This window comes from Eptesicus fuscus, chromosome 2 (genome assembly GCF_027574615.1).
Source record: "Eptesicus fuscus isolate TK198812 chromosome 2, DD_ASM_mEF_20220401, whole genome shotgun sequence".
NCBI classification, from domain to species: domain Eukaryota; kingdom Metazoa; phylum Chordata; class Mammalia; order Chiroptera; family Vespertilionidae; genus Eptesicus; species Eptesicus fuscus.
The window spans coordinates 66,038,903-66,056,977 of NC_072474.1; the positions used below are offsets into that span (position 1 = coordinate 66,038,903).

Here is an 18,075-nt window from a genome sequence, read left to right on the forward strand (position 1 = left end):
GAAGAAGAAGAAGAAGAAGAAGAAGAAGAAGGGGGAGGAGGAGGAGGAGGAGGAGGAGGAGGAGGAGGAGGAGGAGGAGGAGGAAGAAGGAGGAGAGGAGGAAAAAGAAGAAGAGGAAGAAGTTCAAAAATATGAACAACAAAATGGCAACAAATGCATATCTATCAACAATTGAATCTAAAAATCAAAATAGCCCTAGTCAGCTTGGCTCAGTGGATAGAGCATCAGCCTGTGGACTGAAGGGTCCCAGGTTCAATTCTGGCCAAGGGCACATGCCTGGGTTGTGGGCTTCATCCCCAGGAGGCAGTCGATCGATGATTCTCTCTCATCATTGATGTTTCTATCTCTCTCTCCTCCTTTCCTCTCTGAAATCAATAAAGAAATATAAAAAAATAATAATAAAAATAAACAAATAAGAAATCTAATGAACAGAATAAACTGGTGAATAAAATAGAATCAGAGGCATGGAAATGGAACAGACTGACGATTCTCAGAGGGATTAAACAAAGATCTTATATGCATATATGCATTATCTATGGACACAGATAATAGGGTGGCAAAGGCCTGGGGCTGGGGAAGGGCAGGAGCTATAAGGGAAAAAAAAGAGAGACATCTGTAATAATCTCAATAATAAAGATTAAAAAATAATAATAAAAATAGAGTGGAGAAGGGTAGAGAATAAATCCAGCTAAAGTAGTATGGCCATTTTGTATGTGAATCATTGGTACTAATTTTTATTGAAATTAATTGAAAACTTTTGGCAGTAGAATAATATACACTGAGTGGCCAGATTATTATGATCTCTGAGCACATAATAATTTGGCCACTCAGTGTGTGTGTGTGTGTGTGTGTGTGTGTGTGTGTGTATATATATATATATATATGTGTATATATATATATATATATATATATATATATATATATATATATATATATTAAAGGCCTGGTGCATAAATCCGTACATGGGTGGGGTCTGGCCAGCCTGGCCAGGGAGAGGGGACATAAGTGGTTGGCCAGCCTGCCTGCTGGTCGAACTCCTGGTCGAGGGGACAATTTGCATATTAGCCTTTTATTATATAGGATATACACTGAGTGGCCAGATTATTATGCGTTCAGAGATCATAATAATTTGGCCACTTAGTGTATGTCACAATAAAAGAGTACCTGAAAGATATACTTGCAAAATGTTTGCCGATTAAATAAAACTTAGGCTGGACTATAAGCCCTATACTAAAGTTAGGTGACTGAGATCAAATCTAGAACTGATTCTTACTGAAATTCCTAGCAATTAAGGCAATATCTACTCCCAAAGCTGCTTGGTGAAGGTTTATTACTTAAACAGATAGTTGGATGAATACATGGATGCATGCATGGACAGATGGATGTATAGATGACTCATAAAAGTTTATAGACATAAAGGCCCTTGAATATAATCTAGTCCAACTCCTTCATTTTTCAGGTGAATTAATGGAATTTCAAACTGGCTTAAAAATACAATAATATAGAATTAGAACCCAAATCTCATGACTCTAGGATCTTTTAACTTTAATATGCTATCTCTCATTTACCATTTAAAAAATGCTCCATTCAAACCGAAGTCAATAACTGATGATCATCCCCCCCCCGCCAAAAAAAAAAGAATGTTCAATGACCCCTGACACATGCCTGCCACACTAGCCATATCCTGAAACAATTCTGAGGAGCCCACTTGTCTCTGTGCAATCTATATGGGCAAGTAACCTGCATCCTCAGTAAGTATTTGAGAATATAGGTCCATAGATCTAATGGCACTTAAAAATTGTCACAACTCAATAATATATACACATTTGTCTTAATATCATCATTCAACCAAATCTTCATCTTGTTTTTTATGCAAGTACTAGTGGCCTCGTGCACGAAATTTGTGCATGGGGGGGGGGGGTTGTCCCTCAGCCTGGCCTGCACCCCCTCCATTCTGGGACATCCCTCTCGCAATCCAGGACTGCTGGCTCCTAACAGCTCACCTGCCTGCCTGTTCGCCCATAACACTCTGCCTGCTGGCCTGCTTGCCCCCAACTGCCCCCTGCCAGCCTTCTCACCCCCAACTGCCCCCCCTGCTGGCCTTCTCTCCCCCAACTGCCTCCCTGCCAGCCTGCTTGCTCCCAACTGCCACCCCCCCACCAGCCTGATCACCCGCAATTGCCTCCCTCACTGGCCTGATCACCTGCAACTGCCCCCCGGCTAGCCTGATCACCTGCAACTGTCCCCCCCCCCCCCCCCCCCCGCCGGCTGGCCTGCTCACCCCCAACTGCTTCTGCCTCGGCCCCGCCACCATGGCTTTTTCCGGAAGGACGTCCGGAAGGTCTTCTGGTCTAATTAGCATATTACCCTTTTATTAGTATAGATAATAAGGATAAGCTTAATCAATTCCAAATTTAAAAGTAAATTTATCATTCCCCCAAATATAATCACCATTTTCCATTTTGAAGACCTTTAAAGTTCTGATTGATAAAACACAAAGTATCAATTTCTCACTCCTAATCAACATTAATAATTTTAGTTCCCTACTCATATGAAAAACCCTGCCTTAAAAAAAATGAAACCCTTCTTAACGATACTAGGCTTATGCTTGGCAGTTTTCCACATGTGCTATAAAGATAATTTTATTCTATTGGGATGTTTATTGTCTGTATTTCATTCTTTTTAAACATTCAAAAATTAAATGCAGACAATGCTTAGCACCATTATTTTCCCCTTCATTTCAGTGATTTAGATGCAAGGTATAAAGCTCAATTTCATGACTTTAAACATATTACCTGTATAAAAATTTAAAAGCTTGTTTTTCAAGCCAGAAGCCATCCTATATAATAAAGAGGTAATATGCAAATTAAACCTCACTCCCTCACAAGATTGCTGCCTATGACCAGGCCAGCAGGGGGGGCAGTAAGAGGTGACCAGACCAGCAGGAAGCGGGGGGGACGGGGGGAGTTGGGAGCCACCAGGCTGGCAGGGGGGGAAGTTTGGTGCGATTTGGCTGGCAGGGGGGCAGTGAGGGGCGACTAGGCTGGCGGGAGGGCAGTTGGGGGCAACCAGGTTGGCGGGGGGGGGGCAGTTATGGGTGACCAGGCCAGTCCAGGGGGGGAAGTTAGGAGTGACCAGGCTGGCAGGGAGGGGGCAGTTGGAGGTGACCTGGTTGGCAGTGGGGGCAGTTAGGGGTGACCAGGCTGGTGGGGGGGAAGTTGGGGGCAATTAGGCTGGTGGGGAGGCGGTAGTGAGGGGTGACTAGGCTGGCAGGGGGGCCAGTTGGGGGCAACCAGGCCAGCAGGGGGGGCAGTTAGGGGCAACCACACCAGCAGAAGGGGGCGGTAAGGGGTGACTAGGATGGCGGGGGGGCAGTTAGGAGCGACCAGGCCGGCAGGGAGGGGGCAGTTGGGGGTGACCTGGTTGGCAGTGGGGGGCAGTTAGGGGTGACTAGGCTGGCAGGCGGGGGAAGTTGGGAGAAATTAGGCTGGTGGGTGGGGGGCAGTAAGGGGTGACTAGGCTGGCGGGGGAGCAGTTAGGAGCAACCAGGCTGGCAGGGAGGGGGCAGTTGGGGGTAACCTGACCGGCAGTGGGGGGCAGTTAGAGGCTCAGTCCGGCACACAGAGGCAGTTAGGGTGACCAGGCAGGCAGGCAGGTGAGCGATTAGGAGCCAGCAGTCCAGGATTGTGAGAGGGATGTCCGACTGACGGTTTAGGCCCGATTACTGGGATCTGGCCTAAACTGGCAGTCGGACATCCCCCAACGGGTCCTGGATTGGAGAGGGTGCAGGCTGGGCTGAGGGGACCTCCCCCCCTCCCCCATGCATGAATTTCATGCACTGGGCCACTAGTGTTGGAAATATTACTTGGATTCAGTTTTCAACATAATTCCAGAAAGATCAAATTACTTGTCCGAGGTCACACAACTGGTTTGTGGCAGAGCTAGAACTAAAATTAGATGTTTCTATTCAAATTATGGTCATACCTAGCACATGAATATGTTTTGGAGAATAAGCACTATTCAAATATTGGGATTCACTTTAAGCAAAATCCCGCTTAATACAACATTTGGATTCCAAATATTTCAATCCACTAAAATGCTTAATTACGTTGCTGCAGATAAGGAGGTTGGGAAGTTGGCTGCAGGATACAAATCCTTTTCAAATTCGGGTGTGGGCTGGTGCCACATAGTGGTGGTCTTTCTGTCTGACTAAAGAGGAAGGAGCCAATTTGGGGTTCTGGGGCTTGTCCAGAAGAGCAGAACCATTTCGTTGACCTGTTTTGGGAATACGCCAGGGCTGTGGGGACCCACCCTCCACCTCCCGCTTCTTAGGACCTATTATTTTCCTGTCCATCTGGGTTCTCCTTGAGGGGACAAAAACTATCTCCGCTCAGCCCTTCCCCCAATCAATACCCCATCAAACACACACACACACACACACACACACACACACACACACCTTTAAGAAACTGGGAGGGGCATGGTTGCTGGGTAGCCAATCTCATCACTTCCGATTTTGCTGTGTTGCAAGCCAATCTCATCACTTCCGATTTTGCTGTGTTGCAAGCTTTCTTTTCCTTTTCTTTTTTCTATCAACATTAGCTGTGATCATCAATTTGATGAACATGAGTCAGTAGCATGCAGGCACAGCGACCTGAGTACCTACACGTAATTAAAGGGCCTTCTGAACCAACGAGCGTGAGCTGGAAGTTTATGGGTCCAAATGCCCAATACAACACCAGATACACCAGGTGAGCGTTGTCAGCTTCTATTCTTTTTTTTTTCTTCATTTTTTTTATTGTTTAAAGTATTACATATATTAGTACGTACGTATATCTCCTTTTTTTCCCCCATTGACCTTCCCCCAGCCTCCCCTACCCCCTGTCGCATGCCCTCATCCCACCCCCATCCCCCCAGTGTCTTGTGTCCATTGATGTGCTTATATGCATGCATGCAAGTCCTTTGGTCTCTTTCCCCCCCTCCCCAACACTCCCCAGCCTTCCCGCTGTAATTTGACCGTCTGTTCGGTGCTTTACTGCCTCTGTCAGCTTCTATTCTTTAGTACAGATTGGCAAAGGGAAGAGAAACAGGGTGTCAGACCTGAGTTACAGCAGAGTCTCAGCAGGCCTCCGACTGCAGGCACCAGTTGCAGGAGAATGAAGGGGACAGGGGAGCAGCCCGGGGGGTGGCCCGTGAGGCCGAGCTACGGAGGCTCAAGACACCCCGAGCACACGCGCGGGTTTCTGCAGTGGGTGACACTAAGGGCCCAGGTTCTGAACTGACCGAGGCCTCGCCGGGCAGGAAGGACGCCGAGATTCACCGCCGCCGCCGCCGGGAAACTGCGCGGCCGGACGTTCACCGCCAGGGGGCGAACACCCCACGAAGCGGGGCCTCGGCGGGACCGAAGGACTACTGGCAGGCGATGGCCCCTCCGCGGCGCTGTCGCCCTTACCTCCAGGTAGAACAAGTCCACGGTCGTGATCTGCGAGTCGAGGAAATCTTCATAGGTGTTGAACTGAGTGACTATGTTGTCCACCGCCGTCAGCCCCTCTTCCTGATCCATTGCGGTTGCCTTGGCTGAAGCGTCCCTAGCAACGCAGGCAGAAGCTTCCACCCACTTGGTTCCCCAGCAGCAGTTGGGAGCTGCGGACGTTAATCCCGCCCCCGGGGGTGGTTGCCGGTGAGGGCTTCCGCCTAATTCCTGGCAGCACCTCACAGCACACACTCCAGGTCCAGGTCTGACACCTCAACTGACTCAGACTTGGGTGAAATGTGGAGCCAGAGGGAGATGCAAAGTGCAATTCAAAATCAAAAATTATAAGACTGCCAGGATATCACACAAAATAGTATAGATCAGCGCTTCTAATCTCACCCTAAAACAATGTGATGCAGGACGGAAATATCGAGGTTAGTTCTCTGGTAACTGAAGATCTCACTATGCATTTTTCTGTAAAGAGACTATCTCAAAACAGAAGTCTCGGGTAATGGTCTGTGACCGAACCCAATTATTTGAAAAGTTATAACTTAAAAGCAAATGATTGCTAGTGTTTTGAGTATGAGGAAGAATTTATGAATTTCCCAAAGGAAAGAAGCTTGAAGAAAATATATTTGAAGACTTCTTTTGGCACTAAGTGCTTGTTTTATAAGCTTTTTACTTTGTAAGTTTCAATAAGTACACAATGAAAGATCTTGGCTTGTTGAAGCTGCCTTTTAAGTACATATATATAATTTTTATTGATATTTAGAGAGAGAGGAAGAGGGTTAGAGACAGAAAGACACAAACATCAATGAGAGAGAAACATTTATCCGCTGCCTCCTGAGTGTTCCCCACTAGGGATGGAGCCTGCAACCCCCTGCCCCGTGCCCTGACCAGGAATTGAACCAGCAACCTCTTGGTTCATGGCTCCACACTCAACCACTGAGCCACCCCTGCCGAGTGAAGCTGCCTTTTTTAAAGGGTGAAATATCTGTGGAAACTTAGAAAGTCAAGTTTTACAATCAAGACTTTTCCTCTAGAACAAAGTTTTGCATATTTAAAACATGAATTAATGTAATCCAACATGGCTTTTGGAATCTATTTTTTTTGGATTTTGATATTCTTCACATCATCTTTAGGAATTAACACATATTACAATGGTGAGCCTGTGGAAGTTGTAATTTGGTAAGTACCCACTGAATTGATTTTGAAGATCTTCACAGACGATCTAAAAAAAGTTTCATTTCAATGAAAGCATCTAGTAAGATACTTCACTTTTAGTTAGCTTTCCCTTAAAAAGGTCATCTCAACAATTAGGATGCCACAAATGTACAAATGTTAAGTAATATAGACACAATAACCTCTAGGATATCAATGACTTGTTTTTTAATTAATGAATATGTTCTGAAATTTTTCAAGGGCACTTTGGACATTGTTTTAAAATGAAATTTAATGATTGAATTTAGGTGAAGAGAAGGAAAGGAGAGAGAAACCCTGGGCACTCAAACATGACAGCAACAACAACAAAAACATTTATTGAGTGCTTCCTGCATGCCACGCACTGTCCTAAGTGCCAACAATGGATTACAACCCTTGTTAGTGTTTGTGCTAAAATTATTGGTCACAAACAATTTGACTTCATCTAATATTTTAAAAGATATGAAAATGTAAGTAGTCCAAGAATGAGAAGAAGTTCATTTTGCTTGAGACATTCTGATAGAGGACATATGTCTCAGTTTTATAAATCCCTCCTGAAAGAGGCATTATTCTGGGCTAACTAAATACAAGAAAGGACTTAGAAAAGTTTCAACCACTTAGTTTGTTCAGGAATTATAAATATTTGCTTTATTATTTATTTACCACATGCCAACTCTGTTCTAAATACTTTTACATATATTATTTTATTTAATCATGATGATAAATCAACTAGGAAAGTAGCATAAGCATTACTCTCTAAATAGAGACAGAATGAGCCTAAATGAATTGGGCAAAGTTTTTTTTTTTTTTTAAATATATTTTTATTGATTTCAGAGAGGAAGGGAGAGGAAGAGATAGAAATATCAATGATGACAGAGAATCATGGATTAGCTGTCACCTGTGCCCCTATTGGGGATTGAGCCCAAAACCTGGGCATGTGCCCTCGACCCGAATCGAACCTAGGACCTTTCAGTCCGCAGGCTGACACTCTATCCACTGAGCCAAACCAGCTAGGGCTGGCCAAAGTTTTAAAGATAAAAAATAGCAACATAGTTTATTATTCCCAATTTTCCACAAAAAGAAAGCAGAGGTAAATAGAGGTTTGAAGAGCCACATGGAACTAATTATGAAAGTTGCTTTTTGTTTATTAGAAAACAATATATGTCAAATTGTGAATGGGAACATGGATTGACACAAACAAAAGGATCAAAAGGGATGGTATATTATGAGGTGTGGAGGCAAGGAAGATCAGGGCCTGTGTAGGGAAAAGTGCACATTATTTTCACAGCTGTGAGGGGCCCAGTAAAGAGAGAAAAAGAAAAGAAGCTGACTGGAGGAGGAAAACTAGTAGAAAGACTTCAAATGCTAGATTTGCATAAGGTGGTAATCATAGCCTTGAATAAGAGAGAGGGACACAATGAAAATGAGTTTGATTGCTGATCGTGCACTCCTGAAAGAAAGTATCTCACTGCTAAATGTAAGCACTAATTGCATTTACTACATTTGCCTTCTAGTTCTCCTCCACCAGAATCTTATCACTTTCAAGAAACAGCAAAGCATCTAGGGACTCTTTGGGTCCATTGAACTGTAGCACTTCAATGACAAGGACCTATATGTTAATAAAAGGTTAGGCTATTGTTAGCCTATGTATCATTCTATTATGACTCATTGTGGTTGTGGAAATCTCATTAAATCTGCCATTTGGCCAACAGCTTTTTGATGAAGTAATCTCTAAAGGGTCTAAATTTAAACAAACACAGAAATATTTTCAGTTTAGCAAGATCTTTCAACTAAAAACACTGAGTGATTTTCAACAAATCGGTTTCCCCATAAATATTGAAAGCAAAACAATTTATAAATTTAGACTTGTTGCGTACAAAAATACTTGAATGATAGTAGGCCTAATTCAATGGTTTTTCTTTTCACTTTCAGACCTGTGTCTGATAAATTACATGAAAGAATGGCAACAAAGAAATTAATGAGCTTCAGTAAGTCTATGTTTCCTGTTGCAAAGTCTGTTATGATTGGGAGATACTTTGTTTTGGATAACACGCATTCCTACTTAAAGTATAGGATTTTTTAAAAGATTGAAACCTGGAATATAGTACCCAATCCCAAAGAAATTCTATTCTTTGCAAAAGAATCAGCAAGTATTATATATATTTACAACAAAACTACAAAATGTGAGAGAGAAGAAACACATGCTATGTAAGAATAGCAAAATATATGTGACTGAGTTAAAAAAAAAAAGGGGTGGGTGGGTGGGGCACAATATAGGAATGTAGGCAAAATCTAAGCATAAGCATCTCTGAAATAAATAGACTTTGGTACTGTACTTACCTGGTGGAGGTATATAAAAGAATTTCAAATCTCTGCACTTTTTTATTTTATTTTCAAATATTCATCAATATACCATGATGTCTGGGGAAGTGAGTAGCAAGCACCCTTTTGGCATTGTTGACATGATAGGAAGGGAAATGCCTTGGTTATTTTGCTAATAAGATGCTAAATACTCTGAGTAAGAACTTGAGGCTCCATTAAAATGGATTAATAATACATTACCATATTGTAAGAAAGAAAAACATATGCACACTGGAGTAAGATAAGAGATTTGTGTCTGATGTTGCCCAATTCCTTCAGTTTCTGTGGGTTGCAGGTGAGGACTATTGCCTAATCATCAGCCAAGGGGAGCTCTTTTGCGCTTTGTAATGATGATGACACTGAATTTATTGAAGGTGTTTCTTGTGATGAGATCACTGGACTTCCCCACCATCTCAGTTCTTCTAAATTGCTGAAGTTCTGGTTCCACAGCTTCTCTGTCATGGAGACACCTGTGTTCACGTGTTGTAACTCATTCACTTTCTCCTCCTTTATCTGACAGTATAAAAGGAAGGACCCAGAAGAAAGACAAGCATGAGATGGAACTGCTCCCAGGAGTGGGGTTGGCAGGTGTCAGCAGCTGCTAAAGGTTGAAAGCTATTACTGTGCTATAGATCAGTGATGGCGAACCTATGACACGCGTGTCAGCACTGACACATGTAGCCATTTCTGATGACACGCGGCCGCATGCTGAGGATGAAACATTTGCTGCTCCTGAGGATGAAACATTTGTGACTAGAGTCTTGGAGTTAGTTTTTTCCTCAAAGTGACACACTACCAGAGTTATGCTCAGTTTTTTGGCGAAGTTTGACACACCAAGCTCAAAAGGTTGCCCATCACTGCTATAGAGGATGGATCTAATTGCCACAACCATCTCCCTTGAACAGAGGAATACGTGGGCTCTCTCAGGGCTCTATACTGTTTTTCTTACAGTTTCACTGAAAATCCCCTCAACCTCTTTGCCTACATGGAAATCAGGCTCTGCCCTAAATCACCACTTCCCTGCGTGGGCCAACACTCTCAGAAAACACCACACATGAATGGATGGCCACCGTGGTGCTTAGAATAAATTAATATCTTGGAATGTATTTATGAAGAAAAGTCAAACGTTTTTATAAATGGACACTGTTACATTTTTCAAAATTATGTGATTAATATTAGCCAAAGGAGCACAAAAATATTTATTTCAATAACTAAGAGTGGATATTTGTGGCAACCACTGTGTCTTAGCAATGAGAATTTAAATGTAAACTTATTTTAATGAACATAACAGAAATGTGTACTTGTTGGCCTCGGCCAGTATGGCTCAGTGGTAGAGCATAGGCCGGCTCACACACCATTAGAGGCCTGTACCTGGGTTGCAGGTTTGTTGCCTGGCCAGGCTTCTACTCTCTCTAAAAATCAATAGAAAAATATACTCTCTGGTGAGGATTAACAACAACAACAACAACAACAACAAAAGAATCTCCAGTTATCATATTTTCTATCAAGACCTCATTAGTATTTTTATTGTTCAGATTCTTTTTACCTTTCTCTGAAAACTTATTTTCCCTGTCCATTCAGAATATCTACTGTCATATAATATTCCTATCTATAAGTGCTATCCCACGTCCATCTATTTTTTTCCTAATTATTGCTATTCTCATTCACTAACATCAATGCCGGTGTCTCTGATTTGCATTATAAAACACTGAGGCACAGGAGGTGAAGGCTGCGAGGGGACTGGAATGGCTGTGAGCGAGTCTGTAAAATGTGGCTCTAACATATGCTTATCAATCACCAAATGCATCAATAATGTATTTAGTCCTGTTTATGATACCATGTACAATGCACCATACTTCTAATTTTTCCCTTTCCGTTTACTATTAGTTTATGAGTCAATTATTGGATTTTGAGGGGTTTTATAAAGGGCTGCTAATAAAAATTGAATGCAAAGTACACTGAGAACCTTTCAGAATAAGCAATCTGGAGAGCAGATAGTCTTTTACTCCATGTTCTTTCGTAATGTTTCCCAGTAGATTACATATTCCAGAAAGAGCATATGTACATGTAGCATACAGTAAATTCCTGAATTAAAAAAAAATGTAGTTTAGTATACTGTTCCTTACTTTGATTAAAAATCTAGTGTTTGCCTTGAAGCATTACTGCAATGGCAGCTAACAAGAGCAATGTGACTATTGGCAATCATTCTAATTAATTTAAACCACCCAAAATTTTCAAATAATTATTAATACACAGTGAAAATCTGATCTTTAATCTAAAAGACTAAAAAGATGCTAAGTAAATTAAATATAAAATTAAAACTCATACTGGTTTCTGGAAGTTTGGCCTGAATAATTATTCAAGAGTGAAGAATTATATTACTTTTATGAAAATTTATTGACCATTATAATATACATGATTACATGACTAATTTGTTCCTCCACATGTTAATCAATCTTAATTAATAGCTTTTTTTAGGCAAATGTAATTTTTATGTAAGTCTTTAAATACTAACCAAAAAAAGTAATTAAACCTTCTGAAAGGTTAAGAAACAGTATTTAAGACAATTTTCCTGAGAAGCCAACATTTAATAGACATAGTGCTAATTTAGGTTTTAGAAAAATCAAGGTCCAATTATGTTTATTTAATTAGAAACCATAATCAAATGCTATAACTTCTTTTTATCTTACTCTATTGAGAGACGATGATAAATTACAACTTCCTTCAAGTCACAGTTAATCAGTGAGGTTAATTGAGAGAAATGAGCTACATGAAACCGAAACCATCTTCTCTGCTCTTCATTTTAAGTCATGAGCTCTTCAGTTCATGAGGTCTGCACCCAGGAAATCAGATGACAGCTGGCTTCCAATCACTGTTCAGTTTCTTGGTCCAGCACCTATTGCCCTGAACCTCTACACCATGCTCCAACCACTGGACCTTTCCATTACTGATGAGGGTTTGTCATTCTTCCATTTACAATCTAACTTTGCTTTTGTGCCCTATTAGTTTACTCTTCCTTCCCAGTTATGACCTTGGCCATTGCTCTGGCCTGGAGATGGATTTTTTTTTTTTAAAGTGTCTTTATTGTTGAAAGTATTACAGATGTCCTTTTTTCCCCTACTGACCCCCTCCATGGCGCCCCCGCCACCCCCACCCCCGCCACCTTCACCACACTATTGTCTGTGCCCATGGGTTATGATATATGCATATAAATTCTTTGGTTAATCTCTCCCCACGTCCCTCACCCCGCCTTCCCTCTGAGACTGGTTAGTCTGTTCCACGTTTCTATGTTCTGGGTCTATTTTGTTCATCTTCCTCTGAGTAATGCATTTTTAGCCCAACCTCCTGTGGGTGGCGCTCTTGCCTGCGTCTCCCCGGCCTGAAAGCGGTCCTCCGGCTACTTCTGCGTCTGCCTGTGGTGCCCTGCAGGAACAGCTTTACTCCCAGATGAAGGCCATAACATGGTGTGGTTTGAAGGGCATCAGACATGCCAGCCAAAAACTTCCCTGGCAGCCTACCTGGAATTCCAGGATCATTAGTGTTGCACCTTAAAATAAGGGTGTTGTTTTGAATCTGAATCTTCCTAGCCTCCACTTCTACCTTTTCTCATTGAAATAATTGTCTTTCCTACATTATTATTGAGAACTCAAGGTTTCTTAAGATTTCAACAATTGTGTTATAGTAGAACAGATGGTGCTTGGTAAGCAAGATTTTTGTTTCTTATAATCAATTTATTCCCTTTTATTCTACTTAGTATTTAAAAGGGGGGAAAGTATCTTTAAGGGGGGTTTGCCTCATCACTAAGGACAAGAGATTGGTGTGCAAAGAAGAGGAGACTGGCCCAGGGATGATGGTAACAGGAGTGATGAAACTACAACAAAAATGATAAAAATCCAAGAGGACACAGGAAACAGTATCCAGACTGATCCTCACAGGTGATTCTACTTCCTAAAACTTAGGATGTTCTGAGTTTTTGTTTAACTGGGGTGGGGGGGTTGTTCTAAATGCCTTCTGAGCAGTGGTAGATTTTAACAAGACTAAGCCTTTTGTTTCCTGGGGAAAAGAACACATCAATTAGTAACAAGATCATCAGAGATATATTTAATTGATTATTTAAGCTAGTTATAGAAGACAGCACTTCCTGGAACATACGACAACTTAGCCATGTTGATTTGGGGTAGGGAGAGAAGGTGAATCAAAAGGAGAGAACTTGGTCCAGGTGAGGTAACCTGTTGTGATTGGAGATTAAGAGCAGCCAGGGATCAACATGGGAATATGGTGTGATTGGGGTGTTGGGAAGAAATCACCAACATGCCTGAGGGATGCATAAAGGGGGAGCAGAGGCAAACAAAGGGAGATCTTAACCAACTTTACCATCTTGCCCAGGGTTACAGTTCAATTGTTCTGCAAATGTGTGCTTCTTGCGGAAGAGAGAGAACCATGGAAAGATACACACAGATGTCTTCTAAAGAAGATGTCTTCTAAATATCCAGGCCCACCCTCAATATTTGCATGGCCTAGAGCCCACTCTTTCTTCTCCTCTCACCCTAATATACACAGCCCAAAGGATTAATCTGGACTGACCACCACTCAGGCCAAGGCCATACTCCTGCAGTGTGGAGGCTTTGTCAACAGGGAATTCTGGAATCCCGGGTACCCAAAGCCTAGTCTAAAAGGGATGGACCCGGTCCAGGTAGAGGTGTTCTATTGACCACTTAACTCCTCAAGTGGGAAGGGTCAGGAGGGTACACTTAAAATTAAGGGGCCAGGCTTCAGCCTGTTCTGCCCTACCCACCACGAGGAAGCAGACTGACAGCAGGGCTGAAGCACCAAAGAGCAGGTCATAAAACGATCCATGTTCATGATGTGACTAAGAACATTTGCCAACCTTACTGGGCTACAACCACATCGTTCCTCATGCACGTTTGGTTGTTTTGTTGCTGTATTTTCCTTGAAAAGTGGAAAAAAATAAAAGAGCAAGTGGACTAGAATCAAACAGTCTCTCAAGAATGACAAAATATTTTTGTGTGTTTTTAATTAAATCTTTATTGTTGAAAGTATTAAATATGTCCCCATTTTCCCCCATTGACCCCTTCTATCTCACTCCCACCCCCTACCCCAGGCCTTCACCACACTATTGTCTGTGTCCACGGGTTATGCATACATGCATACACATTCTTTGGTTGATCTCTTCCCACCCAACCACCCTCTCCTGCCTTCCCTCTGAGATTCTGAAGTCTGTTCTATGGTTCTATGTCTCTAGATCTATTTTGTTCATCAGTTTATTTTGTTCATTAAATTCCACATATGAGTAAGATCATGTGATACTTGTCTTTCTCTGACTGGCTTATTTTGTTTAGCATAATACTCTTTATGTCTCTCCATGCTGTTCAAAAGATAAGAGATCCTTCTTTATTATTCCTGCATAGTATGCCATGGTACAAATGTACCACAGCTTGTTTATCCTCTCTTCTACTGATGGGCACTTGGGCTAGTTCCAGATCTTAGCTAGCTATGAACATAGTGGTGCATATGTTCTTTCTGATAAAATATCTTACCATCTCACTATTCAAATTGGAAGGAATTTCCAGTCATTTTAGAATTATGACATTACATCTTAAATTGTCCAGTATCACATTTCCACTTGTAACCTATTGTAGTGCGGTATACATACACACACAATTTTCATTTAAAGTGACTTTCAATTCAAGATGCATGAGACTTTATCAATACCATGTAGAAAAATAAGGAAATCTCAGTGAGAATCAGTTTTATTAAGTGTGAAAATATGGGTAAAAATTTTTATTTCTTTGAAGAAAGATCAAATGTGTTAACTTCTGATCTCTGGATCATGGGAGAATAGTTGAGTTTACAGCTTAAAGGTCATATTTCATTTTACAGATGAGAAAACTAAAATTCCGGTTTAGAAATCTAGATAGTACCTTGTATGGTACGTGCTTATAAATATTTGTTGAATGACCCAAAGTCAGAAATAGTGACAGAGCCAGTGTTAGAAGCCAGAAGGACTCCTGATTCCTGGTCTACTGTTTCTTTAGTACTCATCTTCACATTTTCCCTACCCATATTCATCCAGGCACCAAGACATAATCAAGTCCGGTTGGTGTGGCTCGATGGTTGAGTGCCAACCTATGAACCAGGAGGTCACATCACGGTTTGATTCCCGATCAGTACACATGCCCCAGTGGGGGGCATGCAGAAGACAGCTGATCAATGATTCTCTCTCATCATTGATATTTCTATCTCTTTCTCCCTCTCCCTTCCTCTCTGAAATCAATAAAAATTTATTTTAAAAAGCATAATCAGCCCTAACCAGTTTGGCTCAGTGACTAGAGTGTCGGCCTGCGGACTGAAGGGTCCCAGGCTTGATTCCAGTCAAGGGCATGTACCTTGGTGGTGGGCACATCCCCAGGTGGGAGTGTGCAGGAGGCAGCTGATGGATGTTTCTCTCTCATCGATGTTTCTAACTCTCTATTCCTCTCCCTAACTCTCTGTAAAAAAATTAATAAAATATATTTAAAAAAACATAATCATAGTCATATATGTCCAAAATCTAATATGTAAAGGAAGAGGGAAAAGCAAACAAAAAAATGCACACATCCACACCCACACCCACACAAAAATCGCACAACAACAAAATGCACTTCCAGATACAGAAATGCGTCCCTGTACACTTCTTTAAGGGAACATAGTGCCAGTTCTTTCAAGGGCTATAACAAAATGTCCTTGCCTTATGCTCCATGGGCATAAGACTCTGGCCAAAAGGAAGCCATTCTAACCTTCTGCTCAGATGGCTTTAGAAGTGTTTTAGCTGCTTTAGCACAGATATACACAGATAGTACTGATGTCTATTCAAGTGTACTTAAAACCCTTTTTTTCTCTAAAGAATTCAACAAAAATCTGACCTACTATCACTTCCTAGGTACCTCAGCAAATGACCTATGCTGATTTTATTTCATAGTATAAAATATTTTATCTAAATACATTAGTTTCTTAAGACATAGAACTGGATTCAGTGAGTCTTTTATTAACAGTCCATTGTTTTTTAAAATAATACAACTACAGATCTGCTAAAAGCATGGAGTCATTCCCCCACCAAACCAATGTTCCAAATGTAATTCCATCTGCTTGATACTTTGACATTTTAGATCTGGAAAAGCACAGGGTGAAAGATGGCAAAGAGCAGGGAAATTTTAGTTCACAAGTGAGACAGCTCACTTAGAACAGAGCTTTAGGAAAGCAGAATCCAAAACCACTGTGACTAATACATTTTTTTCAGATTTATTAAGAAGAAAGGCTCAGAGGCCAAAGAGAGACAAGAGGCAAACAGAATTGGCTCTTGCACCAGCTCTTCAGGATTCTGGTGCCAGGCCCTAAGATTATTTTCATAGCTGGGCAAGAATAATAGGATGTAAATGTAGAATTCATTGCCAAGATAATACTTTCTGAAAATAGTGTTTTGTACTGAGATATCAACAACAAAAATATAGATATAAGGTTTACACCAACTGTTTCTCTGGATAGGATGCACCTGTTTAGAAAAGAAAAAAAAAGTCTAAAGAATTTGTTCTCCTATTTCATATCCCTTGACCTTTTCAACCATTAACTTCACAATGCTAATAAGTGACAACCCAAAGTTTAAATGAATCTATATTGGGAAGTATATTCAATGTTTATTCATCCAGACCAAACAAAGTTCTGTTTAGAAAACAGTCTAAAATGTTTCCTTATTTTTCACCGGTATAACTGGAAAACTCATGCTGAAAGGCTGGATGCTTAATATTATAAGTGTATGATTGTTGCTTCAGAAACAATACTTTCTTAGTACCAGCTTTATTGAAATATAATTCACATACAAATAGGATTCACTAATTTAAAGTGTTTGAATGTAAAAGTGGGTTAATGTAATGTAATGTAAAAATGGTATATTCACAATTGTGCAACCAATCGACATAATCAGTTTTAGAACATTTATCACTCCCAAAAGAAATCCTGTGCCCTCTAGCTACCACTCTCCAACCACCAGACTTCCATCCCCACTGCTAGACAACCACTAATTTATTTTCTGTTTCTGTAGATTTATTTATTCTGAGTATTTTATATAAATCTCATAATATGTGCTATTTTGTGACTGACTTGTTTCTCTTAGCATAACATGTTATGGTTCATCTGTTGTAGCATGTATCAGTATTTCATACCTATTTTTGGCTAAAGAACATTTCACGATATGGATATAATACATTTTGTTTATCCATTTATTAGTTGATATACATTTAGACTGTTTTGACCCCCTGGCTATTATGCATAATGTTGCTATGAAAATTGGTGTATATGCCTTTTTATGTATATCTTTTCATTTATCCTGACTGCATATACCTAGGAGTGGAATTGTTGAGTCCATGGGTTTAAACATTGTAAACACATGTATAACTTTGGGGGACTGCCACACTGCCTTCCAAAGTGGCTGCCCCATTTTCCATTGCCACCAGCAGTGTATGAGGATTCTAGTTTCTTCACATCCTCGCCAACACTTATTATCTGACTTTTCTACAGCCACCCTAGTGATTTAAAGTGGTATCTCATTGTGGTTTTGATTTGCATTTCCCTGATGGCTAATAATATGACATCTTCTCATGTGCCTATTGATCATTTATATATCTTCTTTGGGGAAATGTCTATTTATATCCTTTGCCTATTTTTTAAATTAGATTATTTTTCTTTTTAGTATTGAGTTGTAGTAGTCCTTCCTATATCCTTGATATGATGCCCTTAAACAGATATGTGATTTGCAAATAATTGCTCCCATTCTGAGAATTGTCTTTTCACTCTTTTCATAGTATCTTTTGAAACACAACAGTTTTTAATTATGATAAAGTCCATTTAATCTATATTTTTCTCTTTTGTTGCTCAAAGTTTTGGTATGTATCTAAGCAAACATTGCCAAAGCCAGGGTCATAAAGATTTATCCCTATATTTCCTTTATTGAGCTTTAACTTTTGTATTTGCCTTACATACATTTCAAG

At 40.7% G+C, this 18,075-nt stretch overlaps 1 long non-coding RNA gene across 2 annotated transcripts; it reads left to right on the plus strand.

The window, feature by feature from the left end:
- Nucleotides 1–5,258: 5,258 nt before the first annotated feature.
- On the plus strand, nt 5,259–9,661 carry LOC114232239 (uncharacterized). 2 transcript variants are annotated; one of them, XR_003618284.2, is made up of 3 exons: nt 5,259–5,458; nt 8,606–8,661; nt 9,555–9,661. It is a non-coding gene; the product is annotated as an uncharacterized LOC114232239 (long non-coding RNA). The 2 variants fall into 2 exon arrangements; XR_003618283.2 differs by lacking the exon at nt 5,259–5,458 and adding an exon at nt 5,624–5,907.
- Nucleotides 9,662–18,075: the final 8,414 nt, after the last annotated feature.